General features: G+C 41.8%; 1 protein-coding gene across 3 annotated transcripts in view; it reads left to right on the forward strand.

The window, feature by feature from the left end:
* The window catches only part of CCDC88C (coiled-coil domain containing 88C), a 110956-nt gene that overhangs the window by 31912 nt on the left and 62238 nt on the right, over positions 1-16806 (forward strand). The window lies entirely within an intron of this gene.

The following is a 16806-nucleotide window of genomic DNA, read 5'->3' on the forward strand; positions in this document are numbered from 1 at the left end:
ACATTTGTTTCTATCACGGGAATGAATTCAGGTAGATAATGTCCATTGGCTAGTTTTAGACAATAATGCAGATTATAGTGAATCTGCTGCCCTGGATGATTGAGAATCTCCATAGACACGCAGCATATTCACCGTAATCTGTATTACTGGACATTCTTGGGTTGTTTTTTTCCTTGAAAAAAAAAGGAACTAAAGAAGTTTCTTGGATAAAAAGCTAAAACCTTTTCAAGGAAGGGAAAAAAAACCTCCAAGAAAGTTCAGTTGCATTTTGAAAAGCAACTTTGGGACATGAATTTGCTGCAGTAAAATCTTTTCAAATTCTATTTTTCATGTAAAGTCTCTTTAGAAAATTGATACTTTGGCTTACTAAAGTCCAAGAATGGTCTATCAGAGCATCCATTGTTGAGCCAGAGAGTAATTATTTCTTTTGATTTCTTAGTTACGTCATTATGTAACTTGATTTAGGCTGAAATGTTTACATGGAAAGCACATATCAGTAGCAAATTAAAATGTGAATTGAAGGTTTCCTCTATGTTTTTAGATTGTATAACGTGTGTGTAGCTCAACTAGTCCAAACTTTTATTGTATGAGTAATGTCAGTCTTTTTTGGTAAAAGCATGTGAAGTTATATAAAATTGGTAACTATTAATATTTTTTTAAATGAAAAACTCTCAGGTCAAGTCTAAAATAGAACCTACACAACTAAATTCCTCTGTATGGAGGTGGCATTGGCAGTTTAAAGTTAAATAAAGTATCATAATGGTATGTTATTATTAGCAAGAAAAATCACTGGTCCTTATCTAACATTTACTATTCACCTGAATGAGCACATCTAGAACTTGAACATTATTTTATGGTTGATCAGTTTAAGCTCATACCACTCAAATTATCCAGCAGTGTATATTTAGTTTCAGATTGACCAGTTGATTAATTGCTATAACACAGTCTATCATTATTTCATCAGCACTAACACTCAGAGCTAAATTGGTGGGGAAATCCCGATTTCTGTATTATCTGAAATATAATCTAGTAAAATATAATCAGCTAATTTGTGATTTTTATTTGTTTCAACTTATAAAATATATTCCTGTATAAAGTCTTGATAAGTCTCTTATTACCAGAATGATCAGGATATGAGTACTAAAAGGAGGTATGGTTTTAACTTTCAAGAATATTATCTCTATTCAAAATTATATCCTTTAAAAAGACTTCCTGTAATCTTGTCAGCCCTTGCAGATAAACCAGACAGGAAACATGACTAGATGAGTTAATTCTACTTTATTGCAAAGCTACCCTAACAGAATCTTGCAAGACTGAAGGCACAAACACCTCATCATCTCTTAATCCATTAGAGCAGATCTAAGTTTCTTTCTATGACCATTAAGCTAATGGGGACCCCTCCCACCCTCCCATAATTGTTTCCTAGGAAGCATCTCTTCCCCTCATCCAGAGGTGTTATTCAGCAGGTTCTGACCAGTTCTGGAGAACCGGTAGCAGAAATTTTGAATAGTTTGGGGAACTGGTAAATATCACCTCTGACTGGCCCCGCCCCCATCTTTCTCTGCCTCTCGAGTCCCAGCTGATTGTGAGGGAATGGAGATTTTGCAGTAACCTTCCGCTGGAGGAATGGAGATTTTAGAGTATCCTTCCCCTGTCACACTCACAAAGCCATGCCAGGCCCACTAAGCCATGCCCACAGAACTGGTAGTAAAAAAAATTGAATCCCACCACTGCCCTCATCCCTCACAGTCATCCACACGTTCCATTACAACTTTTCGGTACATTGATAGAGATGGTTGATGGCCCTGAAGCTGTCATTGTATATAAAAGAAGATTGGGATCACAATTTGAAGCATAATATTGCTCAAATCCAGTTGATTTTATTTTTCTGATTTTAATTTAAGATGAATTAATAAAAAAATTAAAATGGATTCTACTATCCAAAAACATTCCACATTAGTTTTATGCTACTTACTGGTAATTAATATGCATATGCTTAATTCTTAAATCTGACAGACATTCTCTAATTTTGGATTCTAAGTAAGGTCTGACTGGCTTGTGTTTGGATGGGAAAAACTGTAAAATAGGAGTAGAAATTGAAAAAATAATCCCAAAGAAGGCAGTAGCAAGGCATTTTCATATTGTCTAGAAATGTCCATGGATGTATTCAGACATTCATCCAGAGTTAAATATGATTCAAAAGTATCTCTGCTTTTTTTCATTTCATATTTGGGGATATAGTTCCGTAGAGAGCTAACTTAGAAGCTTCCATATTCTGAATTTTCAGTACATTTTAACAAAGTAACTTTTTTTACACTTTTGAATATCATACTCTGTGCAAACAATATACAGTGCAGTTGTAGTTTCTTTGTCGATGTAGAAAATATTAGTATGTCTGGGTAGCGTTTTTTGGAATTGTCTGCTGATGTTTCATCTTATTATTCCTTTCTTTTGGTGATTTTGCCCTTTGTTAAGACTCTGCGTCTTCCTCAGTCAATTTATATTCTGCAGCAAAATGGTATTCAAGGAAGGCAATATATGCTAAACTCATTTATATTAAAATTCATATTTTCCTGCCTTGTAAAATTTATACTGATTTCTTCATTAGTAAAAAAAAATCTTAATTAAAAGAATATAAGTTAAATATGGTGCTTGAAAATATAATTATAGGAATGCTTTTAAAACAAAATTTTAAAGCAATTGATCAGAGCTGGTAATAAATAATAGCAATATATATGGTAGGTGACAGGTTGAAGAGTAAATTTCTAAGTATCCATGGCAATAGTAGATGAATTTTAATCATATGGAGAACTCCTATTGTACAGTATCTGAGAACCAGCCTCTTCTTCATCTGTAGTTTGCATTTATTATAAGTGTTCCCATAATGCAGCAGATGTTGGTCAGCTGATATACGTTTTGGAGACTCCTAGTTGACTAGATTTTAAAATAGGTGTAAATTAATTCTGGCCACAGAATTCTGCTCTTCTGAAAATATTACATGTATTTTCTAGTTTCTTTCATAGAGTAATTAAGAAAACAGAAATAAGAATAGAGTGATTTAATATATCTCTGGATCATAAATGCTTTGCATTCCGAGTTATGCAGAAAAGCAAAATTGAACAATGGGAACTGGTAATGTGGACCAAATTTGTTAAGGAAAAGCAATCCTGCAGTCAAGATGATTATTTTGCACTCATGATTGCTATCAAAATAATGTACCATGGAGATTCCCCCGCACTATTTCTGACCAATAACACAAATGTTGACTTTTATCTCAAGGTCAGCTGAGTTCCAGCATCTTCCCAGTTCCAGGCTGCTGCTCTAATTTTTACAGGCTCATAAATCTAGTTGTTGTAAACTGAATAGAAAGTGTAAGAGCTGGAGGTCTAATAACAAGATTGGGCATGTTTTTCTTTCTTTACATTCCCCTATCTATCTCCAAATGTTTAATTATATTACAGCTTTGTCAAGCTGGTGCCTTTCTCTCAGAAATGGCTTTTTGTTTTCTCAGAGTGCAAATCAGGCATTATCCGAAGCAAATATTTTACCCCCCCCCCTTTTTTTTTTTTTAAGTGAAGTGAAAATATGGAACATTCTTCAAATTCTGCATCCAGTTTTGTTTCTTGGAAAATTAAATAATTTTTTGCTCTACATGTAAAATAGCTGTGCCATTTGCTTCTTTCTTTCTTTAACTTTTCTGGGATCTTTTGTCTTGTTTTTAAAAGAAAAATGTGTGTTATAATTTTTTTACTTGCTGGAGGTGAACAGGTTACTATGTGAAAATGTGCCTGATTTAAATTGAACAATAAAAATAGTTTTGGAGGTTCCTAAGCAACAATAGAAGTAGGCTGTGTTACTTCCTCAAGGGAAGTTTTCACCCTCAATGTATTTGAGTTTTTCCTTTGTCTGATTTATTACTCTTCTTTGTTGGGCAAAGAAAATGAGACCTTTCTAACTTGAGTTCTGTAGTAGATGAAATTAAATAGTAGTAGTTTGTAACAGCCTCTTTATATTTTAACCCTTCATAAGAGAACAGTTTTAACCCTTCATAAGATAACAGTTTTAGCTTTCCTAATTTGTTAATGAGTCCAACAATATTTAATGTTTTTCAGTATATATGCATTAAAAAAATACCAGCATGGCTACAAAAGGTTGGATCAGAAATAGTACACCTTAAGGTTACCAGACCTGTGCTGACTTAATACAGATATCCCCTAAATCCGTGATGGCGAACCTATGGCACGCGTGCCACAGGTGGCACGCGGAGCCATTTCTTAGGGCACACGAGGGGTTGCCCTGTCAGCTCCAGTGCGCATGCCCACTAGCCAGCTGACTTTGGCCTTCATTTTTGGCCATTTTTCGCCCGCCTCCGGAGGGCAAAAAACAACCCAACACAGAAATCTACTCATACTCACATACACACAACTCGCATCCCCATGGTCAAGTGATCAAAATTCAGATGCTTGGTAACTGCCATGTATTTATGACCGTTGCAGTGTCCAGGGTCATGTAGTCACCTTTTGCACCCTTCTGACAAGCAAAGTCCGTGAGGAAGAGAGGGTCACTTAACAACTGTGTTACTAACTTAACAACTGCAGTGGTTCACTTAACAATTGTGGCAAGAAAGGTTCCAAAATGGGGCAAAACTCACTTAACCAATGTCTTAGCAAGACATTATGGGACCAGTTGTGGTTATAAGTCAAGGACTGCTGTAGACAGTATCCCCTAAGTTAACTGTCAATTCATAGCTATGCTAGATATATGGTGTGTAGTTGGGTTTTTTTGTCTCAATCAACAAAATGACCTGGGCCACTTCTGGCTGGCACTTTTTACCCCATCTGTTGCCTGATTTGCAATAATTGAAAAACAGATTAAGAACCGTATTTTGAATCAAGGCCATCTTGAATGTTAGATAGGTTGCCCTGCAATTTTCTATGATGACTACAGTTTATTGAACCCAAGACACGATTGAGATAGGTTAAAGTCAATTGCCCTTTAATCCAGTTTAATAAGGAATGTATTCTGCCAACTAAAACTCCCTTTCTGTGGTGTTGTTCCTGTCTGTCAAATTTGATAAACATGAGTTAACACAAGTTAATTGCATTGAACTACAAGAACAAGATAAAAGTAAACCATTTAGACACATCTACAGTATACATAAAACAAATACTGTACAGGATTATGTGGAAGATTGCGCTTGAGATGAGATGCAGTTTATAATCTGCATTTAACAAGAGACCTACAGTATTGTGGTTACTCTGACACTCACTTGATTAGAAGGGGGAAAGGTCACTTTGGGGTTAATTCTTACCTTATTTGGAACAGCTGTATTGTGGTAAAATATCAAAGGGTCTGTTCCCCTGGGAACTACAAACAGCCATGATTAGAAAGTGAAACCAGGTGAGCCTCTTTCTAGGAATCTGTTCCGCTTAGGGAAAGAGAGCATATTTTGCACATTCCAAGTTCATGAAATGTTAACATTTTAAAGACCTCATAACAATCATTCTAACAGTTAAGATTAACATTGTTTTGGGTTAAGCGAAAGTATTCCTCTCTGTGTTACTACACTACACTGGCTGTTGGGCCATAATTAGATGTTTAGGTTTGGCCTGGTAATTCTACTTGATGCAAATGACAGCAAGTCCCTGTTATTTCTATTCTTATTCACCAGCCAGAGGTCAAGGGCAAGAAGGGGGAACCTTAGTGCATAAAAGTCCATCACTAAGGAGCCTCAGTTCAACACCAAGAGAATAGCAGATGGTGGGGCAAGCACAAACAGCTTCATTATTTGTACCTGAACAGCTTTCATCAGCATCTTTTCCTATTTTTAAGAGGTTGTTAAAGGTCTGATTCAGTGGTGGGTTGCTAACCGGTTTACTACCAGTTCGCTTGTGTTCATGTGCACACTTCCATGCAACGCTTCTGTGCATACGCAAACACAGATCACAGTAATGAAGGCACTACATAAATGTGACTCACAGAACAGCCCAAAGCACATATTCCAGTAGAGAATTTCCCTGAAGAGCACCAGCATAAGTCGGAAAGCTTGGAAGCGTAAATATCTGGTCCCAGTGATAGACCCAAATTTGATTTCACAGATCACAGTCCTCATAAACAGATTAAATACGGTTACATCATCTACACTTGCAGCCTTATCATTTGCAGCATTTTCACAGCATGTACTACTTCCTATGTGAATGTTGGGACCTAGTATTCATTTCAGTTCTATTATTTGACATCACTAGCTCATGCTAATCTTGAAATGTTATTTCCAACGGTCCCAGTCTTCAGTTTCATGTCAGGATTAGCATGAATTGGTGATGTCCAAAATTGTTTAATCACTTTTATTTTTATTTCTATTCATACTGCTTCACACCCTTGAGTAGCCCTATTCATTCAATTAAGAAACAGTTTTTTTTACTTCATTCCAAAAAAAATCCTTTGTATTTTCTATTTTTCTAATCTACTATGACAATTACCATTGATTAGAGCTATGTAATCCAATCCTTCTGGACAGTGATAAATTGGAAAAAGTAATTCAACACATTTAATATTTCTCTCATAATATAAAGTGTAATTTATCGCACTTCCTGAAGGTTGTATTGCTGAAGAAGATTTTGGAGATGGAAATAGGGTATGCATAGATTTGTAGTACTTGAATATAGTAAATTGTAATCCAGTAGTATTTTATTGTGCCCCCAAAGATATATACGCCTAATAATGTGGCTCCAAATTTTGAGAGTTCATTTCTGGCTAGGCAACCATTAGACAAGAGCAAAGAGATACCAAATCCCTTTGATACTATCATATGGGTGCCATGATTTTTTCATCACAAATTAACCCTACCAAAGTATAAGCAGGGAATGATGGAAAATGAATAATACAGGAGGGATGGTATAAATATGAGAGTATGTAGCTCCTGACACAAGGGAAGTAAAGGTCCACCGCTTCCTTCTAGAGACTTCTTGTTCTATTTCAAGATTAGGATAGATTGTTTAAGAATTACAGGTTGGACTACAGTTTTAAGATATACATTGAGTTTAATAGCAGATGATTTATTTCTTTTGAATAACTACAAAAACACAGTGTGGATTTCAGGGCTTTAACCTAAAAGAATCATGATTTGCTGCTAAGGCTTTATCTAAAAGGTTCATGTGTATTCTCCTGGCTTTTAGAAGCAGAAGGCAAAGCTGATAGGATACAAAGACAAAAGACTTCCTATTCGAGGTGACTGGAGATTTTGAGTTGGGCAGTTCTCTGATTGTGGAGCTGTTAGATGGGATTTAAAAAAAACAGATTGGTTTTTTTGGATTGTTTTGAATAATGTCTGAATGTATGCTGTGTTTCAGGCATTGATGTTCTCTTTTAATAGGGGTTTATCAGTTTAGAGCAGGGGTGTTCAACCTTGGCAACTTTAAGACTTGTGTACTTCAACTCCCATAATTCCCCAGCCAACCATCATCCACCATCACCATTGCCATTCTGAGAAAACATCACTGGAACACAGTGTCAAAAAGCAAACATGGAGTTACTGTGTATTCAGAGAGTCTAGTCATGTGGTGTCTTGACATATCATCATAATGACAAGAAATCTGGTCCTGGTTGCAATCATAAGTTAAGGACTGCCTCTTCTATTTGTCCTTAGTTCTTTTCCTTGAGACTGTGTTCACAATTATATATGAATCATTGTCATTGATAATCAGTGTTCACCTTATTCCTAATAAAAATTACTTGCAATTTATAATTGCAAGAGAGTTTTCTACCGAAGATATGTGAAGACTGAAAAACTGAGGTGTTGACAATCAGGCATGTGTCAGGGGTTCTAGTATTTATTTTTCACTGATCAGAGATCTTAACATGCTTCTTTATGGTCCTGTATTTAGCATGTCAAGCTAATCAATGCAGATTGTAAAGACAGTACAATGTAAAAAAAACCACAATAGTACAACATGGTGATTTACTTACATTTATATTTCACTTTTGTACAAAGATAGCAGAGCAGCATACATTCCCCTCCTTTTTCCTATTTTTCCTTATAGGAAATGTACACATGATGTAATTTGGGCAAAGGAAAAGTGATTCATGGTCACCCAATAAACTTTTGAGGCTGAAGATGATCAATACCTATTCATGATTTAATGAATGAATACACGCATTCTATATTGCATTCTTTCTTACTACCATGCATGTTAAGTTTAAAGGCACCAGTTCAAAAGAGCAGAGCAAATGACCTGAAGTTATACCGTACATAATACAGAGTGACAGAAACCACTCACCATTGATAAAGAATCTACGGTATCTGGTTTATATGTTTATAAAATATCATTGAGTAGAACATAGTTCGCTTCCTATTTTATCATTATAATAATCTTCGAAAAGACATGGTAACAACTGTAACTACTTTTCACCTGCATTGTATCTTTCAAAAGCAAGGCAAAAGTTAAAAGTATGAAAACGTATGTGTACATTCAGTGTGTATCTCCACTGAATAAACAATCTAAATCCTTGTTTTAAATCCTAAATCCTGTTCTGAAGATTGTATATAGATATATGTGGGTGTCATCTTGCTTCTGTTTGAGCAGAGAATCACTTCCTCAACTGCTCTGTCATGCACATCCCTTGCCCTTCATGGAAGGAAATTCAGAAGTCTTTGGCCCTAGAAATAACTTTTGATTTTTTTATAGTTGATTGGGCTAGCTATGTACTTCATGCATAACAGCACAAGAGCCTTTTTCCAGTGCTCTGTTCATCAGACTGCGCTGATTCTATAATAACACAATTTAGTGACACTTTAATAACACTTTTGTATGTAGAGAAAATCTGGAATCAATTTAGTAATAATGTTGTAGTTTAAGATTACTATTCTAAATAGGTGAAACTCGAAAAATTAGAATATCGTGCAAAAGTTCATTTATTTCAGTAATGCAACTTAAAAGGTGAAACTAATATATGAAATAGACTTATTACATGCAAAGCAAGATAGTTCAAGCCGTGATTTGTCATAATTCTGATGATTATGGCTTACAGCTCATGAAAACCCCAAATCCACAATATCAGAAAATTAGAATATTTTCCGGAGGAATTTTGCAGGATTAGCCAGGATTAGGGTATTGTGATGTCCAATTGCCATCGAGACAGAGTTAATCTGAAGCCACGCCTCTGTGCTCCTTGCTACTTGTTCCCAGTTTCAACTCTGTCTGGCCGAAGAAAGACAGGTTGCTTTTGGTTTCTGATTCTTCCAAAAACAATCCAGTGCCATCCTGCAAATTCCTTCTCCCTGCCTTCTTCCCCTTGCCTCCATCTGATACCTGGAAGCCTCCCCTTGGTGTGGCTCGCTCCCGGCCACCGGTAAGGGATTTAAAAGTTGCTTCTTGGGGCTTTAGAGGCAGGGTGCCATTATGGCAGCCATTTTGGGGCCTCAATTCCTGCGGGCCGCATCGGCTGGGGCAGAGGCTACTACGAAGCCTCGTTTTCATCCCTGCCTTCCTGGGTGGCCATCATTTCTGCAGCAGCGGTGGCAAGGCCCTGCAGGCCCAGATCGACACCAGGAGGCCTGGAGCAGCGTGGGACAGCGAAGACCGTGTGGCGCGCTGCGTGGTGTTGCCGGCAGCTATGTACTTCATGCATAACAGCACAAGAGGGCCGGAAAGGAGTTGAAAGAAGGGAGTTGACGCGCTTTGGATTCCATGGCCGGAGGGCCTGCTCTACGCCTTCCCTCCCTTTCCCCTTCTCCCTAGGGTAGTTCAGAAAGTGATATCAGAGAGGGCAGAGCTCATCTTAGTGGCGCCCTACTGGCCGCGCTGGGCGTGGTTTGTGGACCTAATGTGCCTGTCAGTGTTACACCCGTGGAGGATCCCGGGGAGGGATGTGGACCTCAGACAGGGGAACCTGGTGTATCTTGAGCCACAGTGGCTGCAGCTAGCCATGTGGAGATTGAGTGGGAGCACCTAAGGGCCTCCCAGCTTTCACAGAGGGTGATCTCCACAATTGAGGCTTCACGCAAGGGTTCCACCACTAGGATTTATGATTCCATCTGGCGGGTCTTTGCAGAGTGGTGCCGGGTCTCGGGAGCGAATTCTTGCAAGGCTTCGGTACTGCACGTCTTGGAGTTCCTCCAAGATGGATTGGATAGGGGGCTTTCACATGGCACCCTCAGGAGACAGGTGGCGGTCCTCTCCACGATTATTCGGGAACAGGGGCTCCTTCCACTTTCCAAGGTCCCGTTAATTAAGAGGTTTTTGAAGGGTGCGGGGAATTTCCGCCCCCAGTAGTCCACAGGTTTCCGACATGGAGCCTCACTACAGTTCTCCTAGCAATGATGGGAGCACAATTCAAACCTCTGAGGACGGTTGACCTGAAGTTCGTAACCCTTAAGGTAGTGTTTCTTGTGGCAGTCACCTCAGCCCATCGTATCTCCGAACTGGGGGCGTTGTCCTCCAGGTCGGATCTTTGTACATTCCACAATAATCGGGTCGTTTTGCGACTGGATCCGACTTTTGTTCCCAAGGTTAACTCCCTTTTCCACAGGTCACAGGAGGAGGTATTACCAGGTTTTTGTCCGGACCCTCTCACAATAGGGGAGCACTTTTGGAACCGGCTGGATGTCAGGCGTGCCTTGCGCATTTACCTGAGGCGCACAGAGGGCCTCAGGAAGTCTGAGGCGCTCTTCATTTCCTTTTATCCGTCTTCCCTGAGGAAGAGGGTGTCCTCCTCGGCTATAGGAAGGTGGATCAAACTAGACATTGCATTGGCCTATGAGGTTCAGCACCTTCTGGTGCCCCAGGGCATTACAGCACACTCCACCAAAAAGTGCGGCTACCTAGGCGGCCTGGGCCACACATGTGCCTATTGTGCAGATTTGCAGGGCGGCTACATGGGCGTCCCCGTCTCCCTTTATCAGGCACTACAGGTTAGACACGTTTGCATCGGCTGATGCGGTGTTTGGTTGTAGGGTGTTACAACAGGTAGTAGCGCATGAGGGGCCCAGGACCAATAGTGCCCCCCCCTGAGGAACGTTAACTTGGGTATGTCCCAATCCTGGCTAATCCTGCAAAATTCCTCCGGAAAATGACAGTTGGTCTTACCTGAACTGTTGTTTTAGGAGGTTTTGCAGGATTAGCCAGGTTCCCGTCCTAGCATTGTTCCAGGGGTTGGGAGAGTTCAGGGGGTAGGGTGTGTTCCCTTATGACTTGTTTTCAGGGGTTTTGCAGTGGGCTTGACTCATTGAAACTGGGAACCAAAAGCAAGGAGCACAGAGGCGTGCCTTCAAATTAACTCTGTCTCGAGGCCAATTGGACATCACAATACCCTAATTCTGGCTAATCCTGCAAAACCTCCTAAAACAACAGTTCAGGTAAGACCAACTGTCATTACATGCAATCAATAAAACAAGGATTGTACATAGAACAATATTGGACCTCTGAAAAGTATAAGCATGCATATGTACTCAGTACTTGGTTTGGGCCCCTTTTGCAGCAATTACTGCCTCAATGTGGCGTGGCATGGAAGCCTGTGGCACTGCTGAGGTGTTATGGAAGACCAGGATGCTTCAATAGCGGCCTTCAGCTCTTCTGCATTGTTCAGTCTCATGTCTCTCATCTTTCTCTTGGCAAGGCCCCATAGATTCTCTATGGGGTTCAGGTCAGGCAAGTTTGCTGGTCAATGAAGCACAGTAATCTCACGGTCATTGAACCAGGTTTTGGTGCTTTTGGCAGTGTGGGTGGGTGCCAAGTCCTGCTGGAAAATGAAGTCAGCATCCCCATAAAGCTTGTCTGTGGAAGGAAGCATGAAGTGCTCCAAAATCTCCTGGTAGATGGCTGCATTGACCCTGGACCTAATGAAGCACAGTGGACCAACACCAGCACATGACATGGCTCCCCAAATCAACACAGACTGTGGAAACTTCACACTGGACTTCATGCATCTTGCAGTGTGTGCCTCTCCATTCTTTCTCCATACTCTGGGTCCTTTGTTTCCAAATGAGATGCAAAAATTGCTCTCATCAGAAAATAGGACTTGGACCACTGAGCAACAGACCAGGTCTGTTTTTCTTTAGCCAGGTAAGATGCTTCTGACGTTGTTTGTTGTTCAGGAGCAGCTTGACAAGAGGAGTACGACATTTGAAGCCCATGTCCAGGATCCATTGGTGTGTGGTGGCTCTTGATGCACTGACTCCAGCCTCAGTCCACTCCTTGTGAAAGTCCCCAACACTTTTGAATGGCCTTTTCCTGACAATCCTCTCCAGGCTGCGGTCATCCCGGCTGCTTGTGCATATTTTTCTTCCACACTTTCCCCTTCCACATAACTTTCTATTAATGTGCTTTGATACAGCACTTTGGGAACATCCAACTTCTTTTGTAATTATCTTTTGAGGCTTTCCCTCCTTATGGAGGGTGTCAATGATGGTTTTCTGCACAGCTGTCAGGTCAGCAGTCTTTCCCATGATTGTGATTCATACTGAACCAGACAGAGAGTCCATTTAAAGGCTCAGGAACCATTTGCAGGTGTTATGGCTTAATTAGCTGATTAGAGTGGGACACTTCGAGCCTAGAATATTGCACCTTTTCACAATATTCTAATTTTCTGAGATTGTGGATTTGGGGTTTTCATGAGCTGTAAGCCATAATCATCACAATTATGACAAATCACGGCTTGAACTATCTTGCTTTGCATGTAATAAGTTTATCTCATATATTAGTTTCACCTTTTAAGTTGCATTACTGAAATAAATGAACTTTTTTGCACGATATTCTAATTTTTCGAGTTTCACCTGTATATTCCTATTGGATGTTGCTGATTAAGAAAAAGCTTGTGAGGGCTTCCTTTAAGTTTGTTTTTGAGACAGAATGAGCTAATTCCCATAGTTCTATGGTTTCTTGCCAGCCTTTTATTAAGATCAACTACCTGATTTCCTTCTCTTTCAAATAACAGGTTTGACAGGGTAAAGTGACACCTTGACCATGGATATTCTTAACTAGTGACATGAAGAGTCTTAATACTGCTGTGTCCGAACAAGCCCCATTCAAAGAGGCGTCCTTTCCATGTTGATTTTATAAAGGTGTTTATATAATGCTTGTTATGCTTCATGAAAAGTGTAACAGCAGATGTTTTTGAATTCAGCATTTATATTTTTTCATACCCTCTCAGTTTAAATTTCTGTCTGGAAGAGCTGTATCAGAATTGCACCTGAGAAGTGTCAACATGAAATTTCTTGGCGTTTGAAAATGGGACAACATAAAATCTTGCTGTTGACACACTTTTGAAAAATGCCCCCACCCTTCAGTTCCTTGAACAGATTATAATCCACAAAATCAAGAGAGCCTGTAATGTGCAACTTTAATACTTGGATCCCTCTGAAACTCACCTATTTTGAGGTTACTCATTTGTGAATGTTAATTAGAGATAGAGAACATTTACCTGTGGGTTTGTTACATGTCAGGACAAAAACATCTTCATTTACCTGTGGGTTTGTTACATGTCAGGACAAAAACACCTTGATGTGGGTATACCTGTTAATTTTTTTCCATTGTCAGAGACCAGGACATTGGGCAGGCCGTGTGTGGAGAAAAGTCTCCGTAATACCTTGATGACTGCTTCTGCCATAGTGGAGGTCATCAGGACTACCTCTAGCCATTTCGAGTAGGCGTCCACAACTACAAGGAATGTCTAGCCATGAACTGGGCCAGCAAAATCAATGTGCACCCTAGACCACGCTGCTTGAGGTTGCTCCCACTCCTTAGCGAGCGTCTCTGGGGGAGCTGGTATGGACTCCTGGCACAGTGTGCAGTTAGCCACCCATTGTTCGATCTCCCTGTCCATGTTAGGCCACCATACGTAATTCCTAGCCAAAGACTTCATCCTGACAATTCCAGGATGCTCTACGTGTAAAGCCTGTAATACTGCAATGCACAGTTTGGGTGGAACAGCGACCCGGTCCCCCCACAGTAAACAGCCATTTACAACAGATAACTCATCACATTTGCTAAAATACATTTTGAAATCAGCCCCAACAGGCCCCTTGGGCCACCCCCTCCACACCAACTTCAAAATTTGTTTGATGGTGGACTCCTTTGCAGAGTGACGGGCAACATCACTGGACGAGACAGGACCAGTCTTAAGGCAGTCAATGAGGAGGACTGGCGTCTCAGGGGTAGGGTCAGCAAGAAGTTCAGGCAGCGGGCAGCGGCTCAAAGCGTTGGCATGCCCCAAAGTGGTGCCTGGTCGGTGGATGAAACGGTAGGAGTAGGCAGCTAGGAAGATGGTCCATCTGGTCATCCGCAGTGATAATGACACTGGGATAAGTCGGTCCCCAACCAGTAAGCCCAGTGTTCTGTAATTAATTCCAAATCACGGCCATATAGGTACTCATGGAACCTCTTTACTGCAGCCAAAGTCTCACGGTCCAGCTGGCTGTAGTTCTGCTCGGCAGCGGACAAGGTCCTAGAGTAAAAGGCTATGGGAGCCTCGGTTCCGTTGGTCATACGGTGGCTGAGGACAGCGTCAATGCCGAACGGAGAAGCGTCGCAGGTCAGCACCAACATCAGGGTCTGGCTGTACTGTACTAGAAAAGTGTCTGCTGACAGAAGTCTTTTTACCACGGCAAAAGCGGCAGCTTCGGCTCTGCCCCAGGACCACTTCACAATCTTTGCCAGGAGACGGTGTAAGCAACGGTGGCTTTCTGTTTAAGAAAGACGCTGTAGAAATTGAGGAGCCCGAGGAACGCCTGCAGCTTGGCTTGATTGCGAGGTGTAGGGGCATCCTGGATTGCTTGAATTTTTTGGGTGGTCGGGTGAATCCCAGAGCCATCGATTAGGTACCCTAAGAATTCAACCCTTGGCACGTTAATTTGGCATTTTTCTTTTTTGAGTCGGAGGCCTTTGTCTCCAATTCTAGTCAAAACTGTTTGCAAATGTTTGAAAAATTGCGCCTCATTTGCAGCCAATACCAAGATGTCGTCGAAATGGGAGACGACTCCTGGGATCCCCTGCAAAAGCCGTTCCATGACGCTTTGGAACAGTCCAAGGTCGATACTAACACCAAATTGCAGGCGGTGATATTTGAATGCACCCCTGTGCATTACAATGGTTTGGGCCTCTACCGTAGTGCCATCTACCGGCAATTGTTGGTATGCCTGCGCCATGTCCAATTTAGCGAATATTTTTCTGGGGCCTAAAGAATGTAGTAAATACTGCACAATGGGTACAGGGTAAGCGCTTTGTTGGATCGATTTATTGATTGTGCATTTGTAGTCTGTGCAGATGCGGAAAGACCCATCAGATTTGACAGATGTCTCCCAGCATGCGTGATCAACCGGCTCTAGGATTCCCTGGCCTACGAGCTTGTCAATTTCCAGATCAATTTTGGGGCGGAGAGCAAAAGGTACTCTCCTGGATTTTAGCCTTATGGGGGCTATATTGGGGTCCAAATTAAAGGAGATTGGAGTCCCCACATACTTACCCAGACCGGTGCTGAAGACGTCCTCGAACTCCTTAAAGATGGCTTCAGCGCCATTGCCTTTCAAGGCGTTGATACCGGTCACTTCTAGGCCCAGGGCTTCGAACCAGTCAAGCCCCAGGAGGCTCTGCAGGTTGCCGCTGACCACTGTCACTGGGAGTTGGCCGCTGAAGCATTTGAATTTCACCCAGAAGGTGCCTTGGCCCACAATGGGGACCCGGTTCCCCTGGTAATCGCGAAGGTGGATGTCAGGGGTGTGTAGATGTTGTTTCTTCAGGCTAAGGATAGCCTGCTTGAGGGTAGACCATGGCATGATGATCAGTGATGACCCGGTGTCAATCTCTATCTCACATGGAGAGTCCTCGATGAGGACTGTGATCTTCAGCTTTTTTGGCTGCCTGGTACGGACTTGGCCGATTGAGGTATGGTAGGTGACTCTAGTGTCATCCTCTGAGCTCTGTGGTGGCTTCTGCCAGGCCCCTTGGTTGGGCCTCTGTTGGCAGTTTGGTGTGCTTCTTGGCTGCCAGGTAGTAGCAGGGAGTTCGCTCCAGCACACCTTGGCAATGTGCCCCTTTTGCTCGCAGCGCTGGCAGATAGTGTCGCGGAAATGACAAGCCGATCTGGCATGGTCTCCACCGCAGCTAGCGCAAGGCGGGAGACATGGTTTGAATTTGCGCACCGGCTGGGTGTGGCTACTGCGCATGCGGCAGCTGTCATCTTCCTCGTGTTCTGAGCTCTCGGTCTCTGCAGCCTCGCGATGTATGTGTGTACTCTTTCGCACATCTTGTGGAGCGCTTTGGCGTTGCGGAGTTTCAGTGGATTTGATGGCCAATTCAGATGCCCTGGCTTCGTCCAAGGCAATTTGTAGAGAGGTTAGATTTAGCGAGTAACCTCCTCTGTAAATTAATGCCCCGCACACCGCATATAATGCGGTCAAGAATAAGTTCATCTAGGTCTCGGAACTCGCAGTACGTTGCGGCTTTCCGTAGTGCCACAACATACTCATTGATCGATTTGCCCTCCTTCTGGTTCTGAATGTTAAATTCATGCCGGCGAACATACTTGGATGGCTTGGGGGCGTAGTGGGTCCTCAGCGTCTGCTGGAGCACGGACCAAGCGACCGATTGTAGCGGCGTTGGTTCAGAGAGGTCTTTTGCCATTTCGAACACTTTCTGGCCATAGTATCCGAAGAACATGTTCTTCTTGCGGCCTTCAGAAAGGCCCATGAGGTCGTTGGCTTCGAGGAAGCAGTTGAACCTCAGCATTAATGAATCCCAGTGCTCGGTGACTGGGTGTTATGGAGTCAGTGGGGCGTGCATGGCCATTATGTGTTGTGAGGACATTTTAAGTTTG

The sequence above is a fragment of the Natrix helvetica genome, assembly GCF_964273705.1.
Source record: "Natrix helvetica genome assembly, chromosome: 1".
Classification (NCBI taxonomy): Eukaryota; Metazoa; Chordata; class Lepidosauria; order Squamata; family Natricidae; genus Natrix; species Natrix helvetica.